At 50.2% G+C, this 23,497-nt stretch overlaps 1 protein-coding gene across 1 annotated transcript in view; it reads right to left on the reverse strand.

Annotated features, from left to right (window-relative positions):
• TMEM51 (transmembrane protein 51) overlaps positions 1-19,326 on the reverse strand; it is a 55,580-nt gene extending 36,254 nt beyond the window's left edge. Inside the window, exon 1 of the mRNA XM_080801387.1 lies at positions 19,108-19,326. The gene's annotated coding sequence lies outside the window, so the exon portion shown is untranslated. The remainder of the gene's footprint in view (positions 1-19,107) is intronic.
• Positions 19,327-23,497: the final 4,171 nt, after the last annotated feature.

Raw genomic sequence — 23,497 nt, forward strand, 5'->3', positions numbered from 1 at the left:
TCATGGGCTCAGGGTCCTGGGATCGAGCCCCATGTTGGGCTCTCTGCTCAGCGGAGAGTCTGCTTCCCTCTCTCTCTGCCTGCCTCTCTGCCTGCTTGTAATCTCTCTCTCTGTTAAATAAATCTTAAAAAAAAAAAGAGTCTGGTTTTTTGTTTATTTTTTTGTTTGTTTTGTTTCTTGAATTCCACATATGGGTGAAATCATACAGTACTTGGCTTTCTCTGACTTAATTTCACTTATCATACACTCTGGCTCATCCATGTTGTTGCAAATGGCAAGATTTCATTCTTTTCTATGGCTGAGTAATATTCTATTATAAATACGTACACACACACACAGACACAGACACAGACACACACACACACACCCCGCACATCTTCTGTATCCATCCGCCTATCTTTCCATGGTTTGGCTCTTGTTGATAATGCTGCTATGAACATACGGACACACGCATCTTAACCCGTTTTCTTTGGGTAAACACCCAGGGGTGGAGTTACCAGATCATAGGGTCATTCTATCTTTAATTTTTTGAGGAACCCCATACTGTTCTCCACAGCGGCGCCACCAGTCTGCATTCCCAAGAACTGTGCAAGATGCTTCCTTCTTCTCCCCATCCTCGCCAACGTCTGCGGTTTCTTGTGTTTTTGGTTGTAGCCATTCTGAGAAGTACGAGGCGGTATCTCATTGTGGTTTTGATTTGCATTTCCCTGACGATGAGTGATGTTGAACATTTTCTCATGTATCTGTTGGCCATCTGGATGTCTTCTTTGGAGGCATGTCTGTTCGTGTCTTCTGCCCGTTTTTTAATTGGATTATTCATTTTTTTTGGTGTTGCGTTGTATCAGTTCTTTATCTATTTTAGATAGTAACCCTTTATCAGATATGTCACTTGCAAGTATCCTCTCTCACCTGGTAGGTTGTCTTTTGGCTTTGTTGATGGTTTTCTCTGCCGGGCAGAGGCTTTTTATTTTGGTGCAGTCCCAACAGTTTATTTTTGCCTTTATTTCCCTTGCCTTGGGGGACATATCTAGAAAAATATTGCTACAGTCGATTTCAGAGACATTTGTGCCTGCGCGGTCTTCTAGGAGGTGTATGGCTTCAGGTCTCACATTTCGGTCCTTCATCATTTTGAGTTTATTTTTGTATATCATGTGAGAAAGTGGTCCAGTTTCATTGTTTTGCATGTAGCTGTCTAGTTTTCCCAACATCATTTGTTAAAGGGCCCGTCTTTTTTTTCCCATTGCACATTCTTGCTGCCTTTGTCACAGACTGAACGTCAAAGTGTGGGTGTATTTCTGGGCTCCCTATTGGCCTCTGTGCCCACTGTTGTGCCGGTCCCAGACTGTTCTGATGACGGCGCCTCGGTAGCATATCTTGGTATCTGGGAGTGTGAAACCTCCAGTTTTGTTCTTCTTTTTCAAGACTGAAGCAACTGATCTTTACATGAAACAATGCCTGGAGGGATGAATGGAGACACAGGAAAAGCAAGTCTGGGTTTCATGATGTCAGGAAAACAATCCGTGAAAGAATACGGCCAGGTGAAGACCCAGATTCCTAAGAAGAAAGAGAAGACTCTGGGCCTGTCTGACACATCCCCCTGGATGTGTCTATGCACAGTTATTGACTATATCAAGCACCGTAATAGTCAAATACCAGAAGTTTGTGATACATTCTGTCATTCGGTCCCCATGACCCCCCATGGGGAAGGCAGGCATTATGCCCATTTTATAGAGGACTCAACAGTACCACCTAGGAAAGGCTAAGCCAGGGGCTGGGTGGCTCAGTGGGTTAAGCCTCTGCCTTTGGCTCAGGTCAAGATCTCAGGGTCCTGGGATTGAGCCCCGTGTCGGGCTCTCTGCTCCGCGGGGAGCCTGCTTCCTCCTCTCTCTCTGCCCGCCCCTCTGCCTACTTGTGATCCCCGTCTGTCAAATAAATAAATAAAATCTTAAAAAATAAAAAAAAGAAAGAAAGAAAAAGAAAGGGTAAGCCACTTGCCTGAGATCACAAAGCTAAAAACCAGAGAACCAGAATTCCAACTCAGGTCTGTCTGGCCCCAGAGCGTCCTTTCCGCTCCACATGTCAGGAGTTCCCAACTTGGCTGGGTGTCAGAATCAACGGCAGAGCAAGTGAAAAATCCAGATTCCTGGGTTCCATCGTCAGAGGCCTGGGCTGGGGCCTGGGCATCTGTTTTTTTTAAATCCAGCTGATTGATGCTATGAGCAGAGGATCGCTGGGCGGGGGGCACCTCTGTGTCAGGCAGAAGGTCCTGCTGGGAGAGGGGGAGCCCCCAGCCAGGCTCCCCAAAGCACCTGCGGGCTCCGGGAGGCAGCTCCCCGGCAGGGACCGACTGATCTGCTACGGGAGCTTACACTGTGTCAACCTGGGAAGCTGGACTTGCTTTCCCCGGAACCTTCCTTCCCACAGGCTCGAGGCTCGAGCTGGCCCAAAGAGGGGTCTGCGGGAAGTCTGGACGCTGGAGGTGAAGAAGTGGCCAGCCAATGTGCATATGAGGTAGATGTGGTGACGGACAGGTCCCGTGGGGCCCAGCGGGTTTGAGCCCGTCCTGCTGTCTGATCTGTGTCCACCTCTCTGACGGCTGGTCCTGCTGACCAAAGTGTCCCCAGGCCTGTCACCGGGCTCCTGGCTGGGCACCCACCAGGCCAGAGCTGCCCACAGACTTCTCCACTACCCTCCCTGCGGTCTCGCCTGGGTGGCTGGACACCCTGGTCCCTTGGTTCCCGTTTCATCTGCATTTCTGCTCCCCGCCCCCATTCCAGGGTAAGATCTAATTCTTCTCGTAAATCCCAAATTCCACTGTCCCACTGGCCCAGCTTCCCGGGTTCGGCCTGAATGAGGTCATCACCTGCCCTTTCCGGCAGCCCCTGCAATCTTCGGCAGTGGTTCTCCAAGTGTGGTCCTGGGCCAACAGCATCAGCACCCCTGGGAGCCAGCGAGAGAGTCAAGTTCTCGCGTCCCAACCCTCCAGACCGACTGGAGGAGAAATTTGGGGGGAGCTTCTAAGATGTGCCGAAATTTAAGAATCCCTCCTGTAAGCCTTTCAAAAGCCTTCCTCCGTTTCTGTCTGGGAGGATGAAAAGATTCTGGAACGCTACCTGTGTAAAATATGTTGTATTATTAATGTAATTTTATGTCATATGAATTTCTGAGGCCTAACCTGTCCGTGAGCGCTGGCGTTTACTGAGACGCTGTGCTAAGGCTGCACAAGCTTAGTACCGTTTCCTCCTCACCCCCCCCCCCCCTACAGAGATGGCATTAAAGTCTCTGTATAATCGATGTGGACTCCAAGTAGACTGACTCAGAACATTTGAGGTATTTCCCTGTGCAGCAGACAGAAACCAGACATCAGCCAGAGCGCCCTTTGGCTGACACTTTAAACATTTTCTTTATTTATTTGTCAGAGAGAGAGAGAGCACACAACCGGAGAGCCGGAGAGCAGGAGTCAGAGGGAGAAGCAGGCTCTCCACTGAGCAGGGAGCCCGATGCGGGACTCGATCCCAGGACTCTGGGATCATGACCCGAGCTGAAGGTAGGTGCTTAACGACTGAGCCACCCAGGCGCCCCTAAATCTGAAACTTTAATACAAAGTCATGCATGGTTCTCTACAGGAAATTTAGAAATGGTAAGTATTCAAATTCTAACTTCTATGTATCCTTTTTAAAGTGAAAAAAGCGGACCACCTTAATAATCTGGTTTTTTACATTAAGAGATTAGAATTGTCTTTCTGGGTCTCTCAAGGGCTCCATCACCGCCATGTTTAACGGCCATGCGGCATTCCCTGTGTGGACGTACCACAGTCTATTGTCCCGGCCTCGATGTCGGACATTTGCGTCATTTCCCTAAGAAGACACTTCAGATGGGGAAAAAAACCGTTTTAACCAGGGTGCTAAAACTTAGCAAAACCTCCTCTCCCTGCAACAAGCAACAACGTGGGGGCAGTCAGCTCTGCACGCTTGATGTCTGTGGTGGAAAGATCCACGGGCCAGGCAGCAACGTGGCTGATGCACATTTATTTCAGGGGCAAACTGCTTTGGGGAAAGGCTTCATTTTTATGTGCAGAAGATGAGGTAAAAATGTCCGTGAGATTTATCCAGCTCAGTCCTTAGGAAGAAGAGCTTGATAACTGCGGCAATGAGGTGCCAGTGTTCTCTAGAATACCACGTGTTCTCCCTACCTCCTGCTTTGGGGACACACGGGGTAAATCCAGCTAAAAGCCAGTGCTCTCAGTGCTCCCACTTCTCCCTATGATGCAGTGGTTAAGAATACAGATTCCAGGGACACCTGGGTGGCTCAGTGGGTTAAAGCCTCTGCCTTCAACTCAGGTCATGGTCTCAGGGTCCTGGGATCAAGCCCCACTTCGGGCTCTCTGCTCATCAGGGAGCCTGCTTCCCCCTCTCTGTCTCTGTCTGCCTCTCTGCCTCCTTGTGATCTCTGTCTGTCAAATAAATAAATAAATACATACATCTTTAAAAAAAGAGAGAAAAAAAAAAGAATACGGATTCTGGAACTAGACTTCTGGGCTGAAAACCCATCTCTAGAAGTGCCTCGGTGGCTCAGATGGTTAAGCATCTGCTTTCGGCTCAGGCCATGATCCCGGAGTCCCGGGATCGAGTCCCACAATGGTCTCCCTGCTTGGTGGAGAGCCTGCTTCTTTCTCCCTCTCCCTCTACTGTTCTCCTGCTTGTGCGCTCTCGCTCTCTCTGTCAAATAAATAAAATCTTAAAAAAAATAAATAAATAAAACTTGTCTCTACAGCTAGTAGGTGGTATTATTAGCTCACCAAGCCCTTGGAAACCAAGGGCTGAAGACGAAAGAAGCCTGGGTCCCTGCGGACCCTGTGCAGCAAAGACCCCACCTTCCCCACCCAGCAGGGGACACTGTGACCTAACTGTCTCAAGCCCTTGAGATGTGGGGCTGTTTGCACAGTAGCTAGTGTACTCCTGCCTCAGTTTCCCCTGTCACTGAACTGTCATAAGGATTCATGAGTTATGAGGATTGATGAGTTAATATAAGCAAAACACGACACGCATTTAAACTAACATGGGAAATACCTTGGAAGGTCAGACCCTCTCTCCATCCAGACAGCCAGACTCTGTCTCCTCCAGAGACACCCTGAAAACAAGGATGTGGGGGGTCTGATAGTTCCGCACCCACCAAGCCATCAACAATACTGACCCCACGAAGGACATTTCCCCACACATTCACGACCTTCAGCACCAACCAGATATGGCTCTGGCTCCCAGGAATTTCCCTAAAATCTTTCTGAATGCTTTTCAGCTGGAAATCCTCTTGTCGGAAGCAAGTTTGTCTCCTCCTCTCTGTGAGACGTTCCCAGTGAATGGGTAACTCCATCCCAGGCAAGAGCCAACACACTTCCCCACAGGCAATGAGTCAGTAGAAACAGCGCGGGGCTGACGAGCTCGGTGAACGTCACGGCTGTTGGCTCAGCCGGGCACAGCTCCCCTTAGCCGGGGACAACACTGTTCAATGGCTCCATCGGCTTCCGACCGCAACGCTGGGGACCAGTGATCCATAAATTTGGAAACGTCCCCCCACCCCCCGCTGATTACACATGTAACTGCTTTTCATCGGTGAAAGTTTGCTTCTCTCATACCCGCTCGCCATGCCTTTTCGTGTGAGCCATGTTTCTTCCTGTGCGTGTGTGTGTGTGTGTGTGTGTGCACAGACCCCTGGTGAAAGCTACTGATACCTCCACCAAAAAATGCAGAGATGGAAGTTTGCCATAAAATTTCAGGTGGTTCGTGGACCCTGATAAGCGTGATGACGAGGGGCACCTGGGTGGCTCAGTGGGTTAAGCCGCTGCCTTCGGCTCGGGTCGTGATCTCAGGGTCCTGGGATCGAGCCCCGCATCGGGCTCTCTGCTCAGCAGGGAGCCTGCTTCCCCCTCTCTCTCTGCCTGCCTCTCTGCCTATTTGTGAGCTTTCTCTGTCAAATAAATGAATAAAATCTTAAAAAAAAAAAAAAAAGAGTGATGGCGAGTTTAAAAGTACCCGACAACCTTAGAACGATCTGGACAATGATAACACTTGAACATCGCAAAGCAGAACTTCAGGGCTCCTCATCCACACAGAACATTTCTGGAAGCCTGTCCAAGAAACAGGGAGCCGTGGCTATCTTTGAGGAACGAGACTGGGGGTCTGAGATGAGACGCAGATCCCTGTTTCTTTCCTGGCTGTCCCTTTATCCAGTGTGTGATTTTAAAAGATTTTTTTTTACCATGGGTAACATTTTTTTCTGAGGAAACAAAAAGAGTTGAGAAAAAGTTATTTAAGTTAAGAACTAGACACAAGCCACTGTGACTGCCTTTCCTATGACACGGGGAAGGGGCAAATCAACCGACGCGGAAAAAGACAACTTAGTTGCTGGCGGCGGAGTAGAACCCACATGGGGTGGGGAAAGGCAAAATGGCACTCAAGAGGGCGGGGGTGGGGTGACTCTGTTTCTCCTGGGTGATCAGCTCCAGTCACTCAGTCCCGAGCTAAGGCAGCGGGTGACTCCCATTTCATCAGGCCCGTACACAGCGCGGTGCCAGCAGTCGGAACTGGGAAGAACCTTCTTAGGGAAGCGTGGGGAGACTGCACTCGACCTAACTGACTTTGAGCCAGGTGCGGGGGGGGGGGGGTGGTGGTGATGGAGACAGTAAATGCTAGAACAAAGCCGGAATGTAGAGGGAAGGCTCAACAGCCTGCCGAGGCAAACCCTCTCCAAGTTCAAAGAGAAAGGCTCTGTGTTTATCAGGTTGAAGCGAATGTCATTGCCCCTTCTGTGGGTCAAGGGGCAGCCCGAGCCTGTTACATCCCTGGCTGCGCTGAGGACGGTGTGAGGCCGTTCGCGTGAAGCTCCTGGCCCTCTGGGTGGCACCCAGTGGGTGCTCAGCAAGCGGTGAATCCTCCCGCCCACCTACAAGGCAGGAGGTGGACCCTCACCAGACACGAGATCTACCCAGCTCTGGGAGGGTGTTGTCTTAGCTCAGGCTGCTATAACCACCACTACAGACCTTAATCAACAGACAGTGACTCCTCCCTGTTCCCTGACCCTGGAAGTCCAAGGTCAAGGTGCTGGTAGATCTCGTGTCTGGTGAGGGTCCACCTCCTGCCTTGTAGACGGTGGCCTGGCTGTGTCCTCCAGGAGCCTCTCCTGGGGGATCTCTCTCTCTCCTCCTCTCCCCTTAAGGGCCCTAATCCCATCGTGATAAACTCACTCTCACGACCTCATCTAAACCTAATTACTGGGGCGCCTGGGTGGCTCAGTCGTTAAGCGTCTGCCTTTGGCTCAGGTCAGGATCCCGGGGTCCTGGGATGGAGCCACACATCGGGCTCCCTGCTCCGCGGCAAGCCTGCTTCTCCCTCTCCCACTCCCCCTGCTTGTGTTCCTTCTCTCGCTGTGTCTCTCTCTGTCAAATAAATTAATAAAAAAATCTTTAAAAAAAAATAAACCTAATTACTGCCCAAGGCCCCACCGTCTAACACCATAACGCTGGGAGCTGGGCTTCAACATGTGAATCTGGGCGGGGCACAGAAACACGGCCTGTAACAGATGGTTTTCCCAGGTGCAGACGAGTGCACTGCTGTATTCTCACCATGCTCCCCTCTCAGCTCTTTAAGTCTGGAAAGGCAGAACCAGATGCTCAAAGCTAAAATTATAAAAGAACCACCTGGACTAGGGGCTAATCCAATGCAAGCCCCCTACAGCTCACAAACACGTCACTTAGCAAACACCCTTGGGGGACCCACTACAACCCTGGGAGTCTTAAAAAAAAAAAAATTCAACATTTTTCTCTTATTATGAAAACAATGCTTCTTTATTAAGCAAACATTAATAAATCTAGATTAGCAGAAAGGAAATGAAAACCACTGATTACCCCACCATCCCTAACTACTGATAATATCTATGACTGTGTTCAGACTTTCTTGTGTGTTCTATAAACAAACATACCTTTTCTTTCTTTCTTTCTTTTTCTTTCTTTCTTTCTTTCTTTTTTCTTTTTTTTTTTTTTTTAACAAAAATGAGATCTCACTGCAACATGGCTTGGTGACCTAACTTTTAAAATGTTGATATATAACAAACGATTCTGCACATCATCGGTATTCACCTAAACTGTAACTTTCAGTGGCTGAAGAACATTCCATGCAGGCCTCATAATTTACCCAACTAACCAATCCTCTACTGCCAGACGCAGAGGTGGTTTCTAATTTTATGGCTCTTTCAAAAAATAACAGTATTGAAACTAACTCCTTACACAATCGTGTGTCCTCTGGATAAATTCTTGGTATTGAAACTGCTGTGTTTTTTAATGCTTGGACACGCATTTCAGACTGTCCTCGTCCCCACCCTGAGCTGGTGAAAGACTGGCATTGTTTCTTTAACTTAAAGTTTTGAAATGTTCAAGACGTTTAAAATTTCCTGCGTGAAAGATGATACAGTTTTAAGTGTCATTTTCTTTAATATGGTGGGGGTGAATGTTGAGTGTTTTTCCCCATGTGCTTATTGGCCAAAGGTATTTCTTCTCCTCCCCCTCCCCCTCCTCCTTCTTTCTTGAGCTCTGACCTGCTGTGCTTCCTGGTGGGATGTGATGACAACTGTACCATAGCACATGTGACAGTGTCTTGCCATGAAAGTTTAAAACTCATCCAGTCATGAGGGGAGAAGCAATTAAGACACTGGGTCCAACTCTTCAAAAATGTCAATGCCACGGAAGATCCAACAAGGTCTGGGAACTCTCTTGGATTAAAGAAGACTAGAATCCATGGGCGGCCCAGGCGAGTAAGGCGTGCACTTGTTGTAATGAGGGCGGGTGTTGAATGGAAGCGCTGAATCACTCTACCGTCCCCCTCAAACTACAATTACACTCTAGGTTAACTACCTGAAATTTCAATAAAAACTTAAGAAAAGGAACATCAGTGGGTGATCCCAATGTGGACCCTGATATTGTGGGGTCTCTTGAATGGGAACAATAAATTAGATGATATTCGTGTACCATTGTTACACATTGTTACATTGTTTGTCTCTTTTTCTTTTCTTTTCTCCCCGCAGGCTTGCTGGCCATCATCATCTCTTCTTTATTCCATTTTTTCATCTGTTTGTTTTTGGTTTCATTTTGGTTTTTGTTTATTCCATGGCTTGAGGGCAGTTGACTTTTCCTTACTAACCCGAAAAGCTCGGTATGTGTTCAGAAACAGCCCCTTGTCTGAAAAGTGTGTTGTAAATGTGGCTCTAATTTATCATGTGCTATACGGAAGTTTTTTTTTTTTTAATTTTAGGAGCCTAACCTATCAATCATTTTCAGTCATTTCTTTGATAATTTTACCTTTTACTATCATCCTTTAAAAGCCCCCTCCCACAAGGGGCTGTAGAAATTCTCCAGTGGAGAAGTCCTGCAGATGCCACTTTCAACCAAATGATCACGGTCAGCATCACCAGTGAGTCATGTGGCCATAGGTCAAGTAAATCCTGACGGGTTGCGATGATAAGGATACTTCACCATTGTCGCATTCTTTCCCCAAACCCCAAATCCCAGTCTAACCATGAGACAACATCGAACAAACCCAAAGTAAGGGGCATTCTAGAGAATACTGACCGGTACCCGCCAAAGCTTTCAAGGTCACACAATTCAAGGAAAACATTGGGATAGACCTCAAGAGATGAAGAAGACAGGACAACTGAATGCCGTGGGGTGTCCTGAGATGGATCCCAGAGCAGAAACAACAACAAAACGACCTGGCGACATCCAAATAAAGTCTGCCATCTCGTGAGTAATAACGTGAATTTCGCAGCTTTGTGACCTATGCCATGTTAGGTAAGATGCTAACACCAGGGGAAGCTGTGTGAAGGATACAGGAAAGCTATTATTTCTGCAACTTTTCTATAAATCTAAAATTATTCCAAAATAAATAGAATTTGGGTTGGTTTTTTTTTTTTTAAGAGTTTTGTCTAGGACTGAGAATGGTTTAGGCAGAAAAGCAGAAGGAATAGAAAGAGAAAAACCATCACGGTTCATGGCTATGGGTGGGGGCGTAGGAGGGAGATGCAGGTGGGAAGTGGTTCTCGTTCCTCACGCACGACACATCCATTGGTTGGGGCAGTGGCAATGGGTCTGGAAAGGTACACGGAGTCTGAACTCTTAAGGAGTCCAGTGTTTAGGAGACTCTAGTCTTTAGAACTTTGAAGGCTCAGGGTTTTAGCTTAGCCTTGATCCTATATGCAGTTAAGGGGATGGTAAAGATTTTCGTTCTGTGAATGTATGATTATTGGTTACTTCACTTGTGTCCTAATCTACTGATTCCTTGCTGCGCCCCAATAAGGTGTCATCTCCATGAGGGCAGGGACCATGTCTCTCTTATGGACGATGTCCCCCCGAAGCCCAGAACACCTGGCCTGCAGAAAGAACTCAATAAATATCGGTTGGATGAATGAGTCTCACTTCCCGAACGACTTTTAAGAAGAAACTGTATAAAGGTTTTTCTCATCCCACCGTACACATGTAGTATCAGCCCATGTCAATTAACCTCTTCCACAACTCGGGGCCTTTACCCAGACTGTTGCTTCAGCCAGGTGCACCCTTTTCTGGTGTTTACCTTCTGATTTCAGCATAGATTCAGCTTTCTGAAAGCCTGCCTTTGACACTCCATCCAGGTCTGGGAGAAATTTCCTCTTCCCTCTCCTGGGTTTTGTCGTCACTGTCAGCTGAATGGCAACGGCGCCTTTATATCCGGCTCCCTCCCTCCTCAAGACATAGAAGCCGGCCCTCTAGTTCACCACTGGCACACAGAACATCCCAGTACATTTGTAAAAAGCCACAGCTTGTGGCAATGCAAAGGTAACGTCCCCTGTCACCGTAGCAGAATTTGCACTCGTCCCTGCTTGAACACATTGACCCAAGGACAACTCCCATAAGTAATCGCTACCGTCCAAACTCCAGTTAACGAAGACGTAATATTTGGGGTCCCAAAGTGTAAGCGTTTGTTTTTTAATCATACCCTCTCTTCCACTAAGTATCAACAAAGCATGCTTATAACCCTAACCAGCATGGGCACACCTCGGAGATATGGCGGGCTCGGTTCCAGGGCACTGGAATAAAGTGAATATCGCAAAAAAAACAAGTCAAATGACTTTTTCAGTTTCCCAGGGCATTTAAAGTCATGTTCACGCTAGGCTGTAGTCTGTTAAGCGTGCAGCAGCACTATGGCTAAAAAGAACAAGGTCCATACCATAATCGAGAAATGCATTATTACTAAAAGATGCTAACCATCTTCTGAGCTTTCAGCAAGTCATGATCACTGATCACAGACCACTCTACAAAATATAATAATAATGAAAACGAAAATGAAATATTGGAAGAATTACCAAAACGTGACACAGAGACAGGTGTGGGTGGTTCAGTGGGTTAAAGCTTCTACCTTCTGCTCGGGTCATAATCCCGGAGTCCTGGGATCGAGCCCCGCATCGGGCTCTCTGCTCATCGGGTTCTCTGCTCGGCAGGGAGCCTGCTTCTCCTTCCCTCTCTCTCTGTCTGCCTCTCTGCCTACTTGTGATCTCTATCTGTCAAATAAATAAATAAAATCTTAAAAAAAAAAAAAAAGAAATTAGGTATCCCTGTACATGCCCATAGGTGCGGGAAAAATGTAGACAAGGGTAAGGTAAGTAAATTCTTTCTCTTTCTCTCTCTCTTTCCCAGACCAGATGTGGAGAGGAAAATGTGGCAAAGACATAAAATTCACCAAGAATTAGAGCCACTGGGTTCTATATCCTGCATCAAATAAATACCAGAACCTTCTGGAGACATCCAGAATGTACATCATATGAGGCCACAATCGTGTAAGTAAAAAAAAAAAAAAAAAAAAAGCTGACCTACCATGACAAGTTCTCATCCTGGATCTGCCACAGTCTGCTGGGTGACCTTGGGCCCGTCACCTCCAGGACGCTTCTGCTAGCAAAGCTCTGGGGCACATTAAGAAAAGAAGAAATGCCAAAATGGACTTACCAATCCTGCGATGGGTTTTTGATGCTGGCACAGAACAAATGAATGTTTTGTGCACCATGGCAATATAAACTGGGACATTAGTGTGATAGTTATGGGCTTTATGATAGACACTAAATTCCTAGTGTACACAAACAGCACTGCCTGTGGGGGACTTGGGCTGTGTGGTGAATGTGTGTCTCGGGCCAACAGCTGTGTCTGATACTGACTTTGCATGTCATTTGGAGAGGTGTCAGAGGTCTACACTTAGAGATGCTTGAGTGTGTGGCCAGAGAGCCCATCTGTCCCAAACAGACTCTCTGTTTTCTGGCCTCTAAGAATTGAGGTGGTTGGACGAGCACTGGTTTCCAACCTGCTGTTTGGTATTGTTTTTAAAGCCACAGAATTTTCTTAAAGGAATCTTTCTCACCCCTGACATCTGGAACATTTGTAAAAAGAGCTTCCTTCCAGCTGGCCTTGCCTCCCACCACTCAGCTCTGTCCCTGCGAACACCTGATTGCTTCTGGGACCCGTCCAAAGAATTCCAAGTTTCCCAGAATCACAGTATAAAAAGCAGTGGACTGTTAACACCATATGCAAAAATCAACTCACAATGGACTGAAGACTTAAATGTAGGACTTGAATCCACAAAACTCCCAGGAGGAAACACAAGCGGTAAGCTCCTGGACATTGGTCTTGGTGATGATTTTTGGATCTGACTCCAAAGACAAGGAAAGTGAAAGCAAAAAAAACCCACCAAAAACCCAAAAAACCCCAATTGGGACTATATTAAACTAAAAAGCTTCTGCACAGCAAAGAAAACCATCAACAAAATGAAAAGAAAAACTACAGAATGGGAGAAGACATTTGCAAATCATACATCTGATAAGGAGTTGATATGCAAAATATATACAGAACTCACACAGCTCAGTAACAAAAGAAACCCACAAAGAATCTGATTAAAAAATAAGCAGATGATCTGAACAGAGATTTTTCCAAAGAAGACATCCAGATGGCCAACAGACACATGAAAAGATGCTCACTATCACTCATCATCAGGGAAATGCAAATCAGAACCACAATGAGAAACCACCTCACCCCTGTCAGAATGGCAATCATCAAAAAGATAAGAAAAAACATGCGTTGGCAAGGATGTGGGAGAAAGGGAACCCTTGCGCACTTCTGGTGGGAATTGTAAATTGGTGCAGCCACTGTAGAAAAAAGTGTGGAGGTTCCTCAAAAACTTGAAAATAGAACTACTTTATGATCTAGCAATTTCACTCCTGGGTATTGACATGAAGAAAACAAAAACACACTAATTTGAAAACATACATGCACCCTTCTGTTCATTGCAGTGTTATCTACAACAGCCAAGACATGGAAACAACCCAAGTATACATCAATGGATGAGTGGGTAGAGAAGACATGATATAAATATTTATATATATAAATAAATACTACCGAGCCATAAGAAAGAATGAAAGTCTTACCATTTGCAGCAACATGCATAGACCTAGAGGATTCATGCAAAGTGAAATAAATCAGACAGGAAGAGACAAATCATGCAGGATTTCAAAATATGTGGAATTTAGAAAACAAAATGAGACAAACCCTAGACTCATGAATACAGAGACCAGACTGGTGGTTGCTAGAGGGGAGAGGGCTTGTTGGGGGCAATATGGGTGAAGGGGATGAGGAAGTACAAACTTGCAGTTATAAAACAAAGAAGTCATGCGGATGTAACTGACAACATGGGGAATATAGTCGATAACATTGTATTAACTTTGTCAGGCGACAGGTGGTAACTAGACTTACTGTGTTGATCATTTTGCGACGGATACAAATGTCAAATCACAATGCTGTCTACCTGAAACTCACATAATATTGTATGTGAACCGTACCTCATTTTATGAGACTGACGCGCTACCTACTGCGCTAACGAAGCACCTTGTACCTCATTTTATTTTATTTTTTTTAAAGATTTTATTTATTTATTTGACAGACAGAGATCACAAGTAGGCAGAGAGGCAGGCAGAGAGAGAGGGAGAAGCAGGCTTCCTGCTGAGCAGAGAGCCCGATGTGGGGCTCGATCCCAGGACCCCGGGATCATGACCTGAGCCGAAGACAGAGGCTTTAACCCACTGAGCCACCCAGGCGCCCCCTTGTACCTCATTTTAAAAAGAAACCCAATGGACTGGAGCAAGGACTGACCAAGGTTCTTACCATGCAGATGGAAATATATTTATCTGGTGACTCAGTGCATATAGAGATATAGAGATAATTGAGATGAAAGTTTTACTAAAGGATGCTTCTCACGACAGGAGATGCATTTTGTCTCTAGTCTGCTTTCTTCTACGTCACTTTTTAAAAGCCGGTGGAAAACTACTTCACTGATTTTAAAACCCACTAAGTTGCTGCCCACAGTCTGTAGACAATGGCCTAAGGAATCCTCTGAGATCACCTCGAGCACTGACAATTTATATGGCATTAATGAAGCTGTGATACTGTTAGACCGTGAGAGATGACGCCAGGAGACCCTGTCCCAAAGGTGAAGTTACCAACCTGGTCTCCTAAGTAGGCAGCAAATTCTCTGCTCAGACTTGTCATTGAAACACTCGTAGTCCAAGAGGCAACGCTTGGAGACGAGCAAGCCGAGTACATTACTGATTTTCCTAGGGACCCACACTTGCCATCCTAGTGCCTAATCCCAGGGGGATCAGGGCAAGGGGTGGTAAGGGGGAGTGGGAGCACTTGGCTGGATTAAAAACCAACCAGCAAACAATCAGAGGAAACGAAGACTTCTCTTTCCCTCCTATACTCTTTGGATCACACCCATTGCACCGAGATGGCTAACCTCCTCCATTTCTAAGAGGCTCACTGAGAATGGGATCTTTGTTTCAGATCGTAAACACAGCCCTTTCCCAAACACCATGGCGGTGCAGAGACATGGCCCCCTAAAGCCCCATGAGGTCCATAATCTGCATAGCGTGCTAGGATTTTTGGTTGCTGGAGTGTTCTGACATAGCCACAAAACCTTCCAGCCATCAGAGGCAGAAGCCGGTGAGATTGGCAGGTTAGAACTGGCGCACTGTCACACGAGGGAAAATACACATTATGACGATGAACCAGATATTAAACAGCAGAGCAAGCAAGCAAACAAAAAATCTGTGTTAAATACCGAACTATTAGCGGCGGTGGCCGGCATATCGTGATGGGTTCCTCCCAGGTTTTCTAGAGCGAGCATGTACTGCCTTTGTAATCGGGGGGAGAGAAAACATTAAACACCCGCCCATTCCCAGGTGCATTGTCAAGTATGCTTAGAAGGATAGCAGACAAGGTGGGTTAATCACTAGCTTACTCCCTGGCGTTCATACCAGTCTGAACAGACAGGACCTGAAAATGTCAGGATATATATGCCTTGACGTGCGCCCCTCGTCTTCCGGGTCCTTCGGCACTTGCCAGGGGGTGCGTGGAGAGAAAGAGCGTTCTGAGGGGCGCTCCTCTGGTTTTATTGTTTTGGTTTATTTTCAAGACCCACCCCTGAAATCAGAAAATGGGGTCTAGTCCTACCTAGCTCTGAACTCAGACGAGTGCCTTCCCTTCCCTGGGCCTCGGTTTCCCCATTTGTAAAATAAGCAGATTAGATATTTTGATGGCTAAGTTTCCCCTCTGGTTCCAAAACTCGAAGAGCTGAAAAGACCAGCATTCAGGTTTTAAGGGCTGCTAGGTCTGATAAATCTAGGGCAGGAGAGAATAAGAGACTGTTGGCAGCTTAGCCCAAGTAAACAACACTGGATAGAAGGCAGGGCCAACCAGCATCGGGAGATAAGGGTTGGGGCAGAGGGGAGGGAGGAGTCAAGAGTCAGTCTGAGGCCACAGCTAGTGGGGGAGAGCTCCGCAAAGACTGGGGGTGGGGGCTGCCTCTGGCTAGTGCCTTGGGCAGTCTGGCGTGAAGCAGGGAAAACCTGTTTCTTTGGGGAGCCAGAGCTCCTGGGAGAGGCAGCCGGTGTACCAAGGGTTCAATCCAAGGCGAGGAGAACAAAAATGTTGCCAGGCTAAGCTGGGCCACCTGTCCAGGCTGGGGAGGAGCAGGACTCTATGACGCGGCCAGCAGGACACAGATGCTGAGAAACCACCGAACCTGTACTCAACTGGGTTCTAAAACGGGTCCCTGACCTGAATGTGGCCAGGTCTCCTGGGAGAACACAGAGCGGTCGGCAGGGGGGGGGGGGGGGGGAGGCAGTCCCAGTTCTGCTGCTGACGTGCTGTGTGCTCTTCCCCTCTTGGAGTTTTATCTGTCAAACGAGAGTGGTCCCCTCCACCCAAGACATTCTGGGGTCCTCCTGTGGCTGGTGAAAGACAGAGGGTGCCCTCCTTCCAAGCAAAGGGAGACTTCCGACACGGAGAATAGTCTTAGAGCTATCAGTTGCAAGAAAGGCCCATCCAAGCTTCCCAACAAAGTGAAAGCAAAAGCCAGGAGCCAGAAGCAAACCCCTTGCCACATCCCCAACAGAACACATCCGAGCTCCTGGAACTTTCCCAGCACTTCAGACTCTGCTCAGTCCCTCGAATTCCACCTTAATTTGGAACCGGGAGAAGAGAAGCCCTGAGCCAAAGCTCCTCTTCCAGTCCTAGGGTCCTGAGGGGTTTACTGCCAGCCCCACGGAGGGAGAGAACATTTACCAGAACGGTGACCCAGGAAAACAGGAGCCCTAAAAGAGGCAGGTTGCCCAGGAGATGGGCTGCTGGCTCTGTGTCCAGCTTTGCCATTCCTCACACAGAAACTCCTAGGTTTTGTGCCTTCTGGAGTCAGGGAGCAGGAAAGCCAGAGCTGGAGGGGCTTGGGCCCTGCCAAGGTCCCAGGCATTTGCCCGCGCTCTCTGTCGGAAGACAGGCTGGCAGTCTGGGCCTCGCAACAAATCCACAGACCTCACCCTTGAGCAATGGTCATGTGTGAAGACCACATGGTAATCTCTGCCGCGTCTCCCCGCCATTTCATTCCCACTGCCACCGGCCCGCCGACCAGCCTCCTCTCTCCCAGCAGCCTTCCCCAAAGTCTCATCTGACGTCCACACAGACAGAATTATCTTCCTCACATACCAAGAGGATCAAATGACTCCCCTCCTTAAAAGAACTTGAATGGAATCTGTGTCTTTGTCTTTTTTGTTCAATGATCCATCCTGAGCACCTAGAACAGTGCCGGGCCCTTGGAAGGCACTCAGTCAACATCGGTTGAATGGCCCCCAGACGTCCACATGATAAAGTCCCACATGACCAGCCCCCATTCCAGACCCTCCATTCCCTTTACTCTCCTCACCTTCCCACGAACCCATCTGCCACTGCCTGAGCGCACTCCCCGCCAGGCCTACCACACCCTGGGTGTGTACCTTTGTACCTCCGAGCCTTTGCTTGTGCTGTTCAATCAGCCCAGACACCCTTTCTCCCCCTCCAGGAGGGGCTCCAATACACTGGATGCATATTCCAACATCCTTTTCCTGGCGGGACCTCCCGGCACAACCTCAGCCTGAGTTACCTTCTCTCTCCTGTTCTCCCCTAAGTCCTGTAACAGAGCTTCCTGCTAGGCGAGAAGGTCCCACCGAGGAGATTATCGCTCCCATCCTACAGAGGAAGACACTGGAGGCTCAGTGGGGCGGGTCACGAAGCCAGCCAGTGCTAGGGCCCGACTGTATCACCACCTCCGAGCAACACTTGTCACATACTGTGCAAGAGGCTGGAAGCTCTTGAGGTCCCAAGGCCCTGTATCCCTGGGGGCAGGCCTGGCCCTGCTTGATGCCCAGGAGGCCCTAATCATCCAACCATCCCCCAGAACAGATGCGCCACCAGCCTCCTCCCCTCCCTCTCTTCTGCCTTTTGCCCCAGTCTGGGCAGTACCTCTGGCAAGCGGCGGAGGGAAGCACTTGGAGGGAAAGGGGCTCCTTCCCTATGCCATTCGTTCCTATTAACTTAGGACAAGATCCTTGTGTGACAAGTCTCCAAAGTGTGAAAGCCGCTCACAGGTCCCAGAGGCGATCTACCACTAGAGAAGCCATACTCGAATACCACCACGTCGATCAAAAGCCAAAAGCCAGCACCGGAGGGAAACCCCTCTCCAGCCGCCGGGGCTCCGACTCCGCCCCCGCTGCTCCGGCCCCGCCCACCCAGGCTCCGCCCGCTGCGCTCCAGCCGCGCGGGGGTTCCCGGCTCCCCGACCACCCGCACTGCTAGCGGGGATCTGGCCCGGGCCACACAAGCTGCTACCGGCTAGGGAGGGCCCAGGCTGGGCTGGGGAACCGTACGGACCTCCAGGTTTCCTGTTTCTCCCACCCCCTGGTTAGGAAAACTTACTTTCTGTAAGTGACCATCCCCTGCAATTTGGCACTCCCAGGCCACACGCCTCCCACCGGACGCAGACAGGAGATCTGGTACGGATTTCAAGCTCTGGCGATGGGCTCGGCACGAGCGCCTCACCTCATCCCAGGAGCGCCCCACCTCATCCCAGGAGCGCCCCACCTCATCCCAGGAGCGCCCCACCTCATCCCAGGAGGCTATCACGCCTATTTCATAGGGAAGAAACTGTGTCTCCCCACTTTGCTCACGCCCGATTTCTTTCCGTTGTTTGTTTGTTTTTTGTTTTGTTTTTGCCTCTGGCACGTTGAACATACACTCGAATCTCTATTCCCCAAAGCCTCGGTTTCCAGAAAAGAGTTAGGGTTGGGGGACGAGGGATCGACCGGGCAGCGCCAGGGTCGTTTCCGGGGACGTACTGGGAAGTTCTGCTCCAGGCACGGGTGGAAGGTGCCTCTCGGTCGAGGCCAAGGGTTCGAAATCCGCCTGGCGAACGGCACCTGACCTCGCCGACAGAGGGCCCCGGAGGCCGGCTGCCTTCCCCGCGCCGAGGTCAGCGCGCTGCCGTGGAGGCGGGGTGTCCCGCACTGGCGGGGCGCGGCTCCAGTGGGTGCGGGTTCAGAGTCCTCCCGGCGGCGGACCCGGGACAGGAAGATCCCAGACGGGCGGACAAACAGACCCCGACAGCCCTCGACTCCCTCCCCGGTCCTGCCAACAGTCACTCCGCGGGACGCCGCGGGGCGGAGGGCGCGGCGGCGCAGACTCACCCGGGCGGCTGCGGGTCCAGCTCCGTCACGGTCGGGCGGCCGGGGACCGGGGACTCCACGACCCGGTCCCTTCCCCCCCGACCCCGGGCTGCCTCCTTCGGGGCGCTGCGATCCCAGGGCCGGAGGTTCGGGGTGGGGGGTCTCGGTCGAGGGAGGCGGCGGCGGAGAAGGCGCACCGCCCGCTCCGGGACCGGGATGGGGACGCAGGAAGCTCTGCCTCGGAGCGCCGGCGTGCAGGAGGGAGGGACGGCGAGAGACAGAGGGCGGCGCCGGCCGGGAGCGGCCTCCGGCCCGCAGAGGCGCCGCCCACCAGTCGACCCTCCCTCTGCGCGCTCAGCGCCACCCCCAGGACTGGGGCGCGGACCCGAGCTGCGGAGGGTGGGGACCCGCTCTCTCTTGTCGGATTAGGGGGTGCCGGCGGGTGGGGGGATGCTGGGCCAAGCCCTCGCCCGACCCCCGCCACTCCGAGTTGGCTAAGCAGGGATGGGGAAATGGAACAGAGCCGAGACATCCCACCCCGGGCTGCGGAGTTGGATGTGGCGGTGGAATGGAGGACGGCGACTCGGCCGAGGAGTCCAGGTTATTTAAATGTTAAGTTGCGCTGGGAGACCGCCCCTCCCTCCCCGCACCGCGCTCTCAACTCGGGCGCGAGTGTGCAGGTACAGCACTGCGGGCCCAGCTGCCGCGCCTTTACCTGGCCGGGCGCTCACCTGGCCGAGCGGTGCGCCGGCCTCTCACCCCACTTCCTGGGGAGGCCACCGCCTCCCCCCTCACCCTTGGGCGTGTTCGGGGCGCTGGGACCCGCCTGCACCGCCCAGGGCTGGTGGTTTGCGGGGTGACTGATAGGTGGAGGTAGGAAAGGAGGAAGCAGGGTTTTTTTGTTTGTTTTTTTAAAGCGACTCTGCTCCTGCCCTCGACCGGGCGCCCCACCCCCACCCATCGGTCCCTCCCCGGTCCCCGGCGCGCCCCCTGCGGATTCCCGGTCGTACCGCCCAGGTGGAGCCCATTTGGGGGCCCGCGCCTGCCGGCATCGGGATGCGGACGCCCTGTCCAGAGAATCCTGCCTGCTGGGCGCTTTCATTCCCAGCTTTCCGGAGAACTTTCCCAAAGAAACACCGGCTGTCGTCGTCCTGACCGCCAGGTTGCAGGGGGGTGGCCCACCTCTGCTTAGAGCCCCAGAACTACTGCCTGAGGCCTGGCTCTGGGGAGGGTAAAGCCCAACTGGTGAGGGTGCCTCTCATCGACGGCGGCTCTACCAGTGCCCCCCACCCCGGAGTTTTGCCCGGGAACCATGCCTCTCTGGCGCCCAAACTAATCTGATCTCTGCCAGACCACAGAAAACCTGAATTCTAAGCCTAGAGGGAAAAATAGCCCGCAGCCTCCCCCAATCTTAGATTGTTTTTAGTTCCAAGAGAGGCCGGGTCAGGGATCCCCTTCTCCACACACCTCTCCGCCCCACCCCCGTGCAGTTCTTTGAAGTTCAAACCCTGAGAAAAGCCAATAGGCGGCTGGCCGGGTGTCAGAGAATCCAGCTGAGGACAGAAGGCGCCTCCTACTGGGAATCTGCTGTGTCCAGGACAGAAATTAGACACCCTGGTGGGACCGCAGTCAAGTTCACTGCCGAACTGCCAAGTTCTTGGGTACACATCATCCAACGGTGTGTATACCCGTGTTGTCCTACGTGGGTGTTTCCTCCCACCCTTGCTTTTTAACTTGAACAGTAACAGTTCGTGGAGTCCCTGGTGTCCACAAATAGGCAAATCTGGGGCTGACCTGTGATTTGGGGATGAGGAAAGCATTTAGGGAAACAGTGATGGGTCTTCATGAATATAACAGTAACAGCTTATTCCTCACCTCCTGGCTATGGACCCATCACCAGGTTGCTACTCACTTCCCAGCCCACTGAATCCTTATAAAACGAAAACCCCAGGGATGCTTTTTGGCTACACCCACTTTATAGGAGAGAAAGCTGAGGCTTCAGGAAGTGAGGTCATCATTTGCCCAAGGTCACACAGCTGGGAAGTATCAACAATTAGACCCCAGTTGGTTGGTTCCAGGGCCTGTGCTGTTCCGTCTTTGGAAGAATTCCTTGTCGCTCTGCATCTACTCTTTCCCCCGAGACAAGGTTCCCTGCTTCTCCCTCTCTTTCAGGAAGGGGAGTCACTTTTGTCTCACTCTACACAATGACATAATTCTTTACAAGTCTGCCTCCTGCTCTCCTTGTGGTTAGGGACCCTTTCTCCTGGCTCCCTGCAGGTGCTCCATAAATACTTGTTGGTTGAATGAAAGCCCCAAAGAGTAACATTATCTTATTGAAGGGGGAGAACTGTTTGGCAGGCAGGTGCCTACCCAAGTTCACGTTGGAGAGCTGTGTGTATTCCATCACAAAGTTTAGACACCGAATTTGGGAATCTTCCAGTCTCTAAATGGTTGGTGAGAAACAGTCATGTAGCTCTCAGATGAGACCCAGAATCTGGCTTTCGCTTCACTCTGCAAGACCAACTTCGGAGAGACCCGGACTGGGGATAATCATTTCAGACAGCTGCTCTAGCTCTCACCTGGAGGCAAAGAGCTTCAGTACTTTTCCATGCCAGGATCCAACTCCAGATCCACCCTGCTCTGCCACAAGCCTAACTGGGCAGGTCTTGTCTATCTCCGCAAATCATCTTCCGAGTGTTCCTTTTAGGCAGGCTCACCCTGGCTAATCTGGGAAGAGGCTGGAGAAATTCCCATCCGAAGTGGAGCCACAGGCAAAACTAGAAACGGACAGAGACAGTATGTTTCTCCCTCTCCCTCTACCATGGAATGTTTCTCTGATTCTTCCCCGGTTCTCTAGGTCCTATTGAGGAGCCTGACTTCATTTAACGGCCAATTTCTCTGTCAGCTAACAAGGGCCTGAGATGTATCTGTGTCCTTGGGGAAAGAGCCAAAGAAGTAAATCTCAAATGGTGGAATTTCTGTTACCCATTACCATAAGAGGCAGCAGGGGAGATGACAGTTCCCATTTACTGAGCACGGTATTTCAAGAGCTCTGTAAACTTTGTATTGTTTAATCTTCCCAACAGCCTTGGAAGGAAAATTCTATGTTTCAGGTCGGGCTAGCTGAGACACAGAGAAATTACACACTTCCATCTGCCAGAAGACGGTAGGGCCAAGATTTGAACTGACGTATGTGCTTGCTCTTAACCACTGTGCTAGGAACCGCACGAGATAAGCAGAATAATAAGCCGAAAGATGTTCATATTCTAATCCCCAGACCTGGTGAAGGTGTTATGTGACATGGTAAAAGGGACTTTGAAGATGTGTTTCAGGAAGGCCCTTGAGATGGGGCAGTCACCCTGAATCATCGTGGCCGATCCAACATACTTCTAAGAGGGAGGCAGGAGGGTCAGAGACAAAGTTCTGATGGTGGAAGCAGAGGGCAGAGCGATGTGGTTCCTGGAAGGGGCCATGAGCCGGGCATCGGGGGCAGCCCCTAGAACCTGGAAAAGGTCAGTGACGGATTCTCCCCTAGGCCTTCCAGAAGGAGCATAGCTTTGCTGACACCTTAGTTTCAGCCTCCTGAGACAGAGACTGGTTGGACTTCTGACCTCTAGAACTGCAAGCTGATGGATCTGCGTTGTTCTAAGCCCTGAAGTTTACGGTCATTGGTCCCAGGAGCTCTAAGAAACCCGCAGGGCTGGCAAACTCAGCCTGTAGACAGATGTTTGCATCACCTACCTTCTCAGCTAAGCGTCCACCTTATGTCTCTTCTCCAAGAGGCATGGTGATACAGCCTGCACCATGGGTTTAGAAAGAAGGCAGGATTTCTTCAGATCAGTCTCTCCTTTCTGAGTCCTCTGCTGCTTATGAGCTGTGTGACCCCGGATAGATGTCTCATCCTCTCTGGGCTTCAGTTTCCGAATCCTCTGTAAAAACAGTGATGCCGATGATACCTCTTTTGCAGGACTGGTAGGAGAGACAGGATGTGGCTGAGGACCTCGTCAATGGCCCAGTGTCGTCTCAGCACGGGTCACTTGGCATGTTAGCCTGACCGTTTCTGGGGGTCTGGATTCTAAGAGGTGAGGATGTGCTCGGAGCCGTCTCCTGGCAAGCATTTCTATTTGCTCTGGCTGAGTGGGCAAGTAACTAACTTGAAGTATTAGACAGTCTCTGCTTGGTGACTAGACCTCGATCTCTCAGGAAGTGAAGCTGGAAACCGACTGGGAGGAACAGGTCACCATGTGGAACTCACACAGGTTCCCAAGAGCGTGTGTTCAAGGATTTTCACTGTTGATTATTTAGAACGGGGAAAATGCTTACCAACCTGAATGCCACCGGCAGAAGCTAGCTAAGTCACCGTGCAGGCTTGTGCGGGGAGGCTATGTGGTCACGAAAAAGGAGATAGAGC

This window comes from Martes martes (assembly GCF_963455335.1).
Source record: "Martes martes genome assembly, chromosome: 4".
Lineage (NCBI taxonomy): Eukaryota > Metazoa > Chordata > Mammalia > Carnivora > Mustelidae > Martes > Martes martes.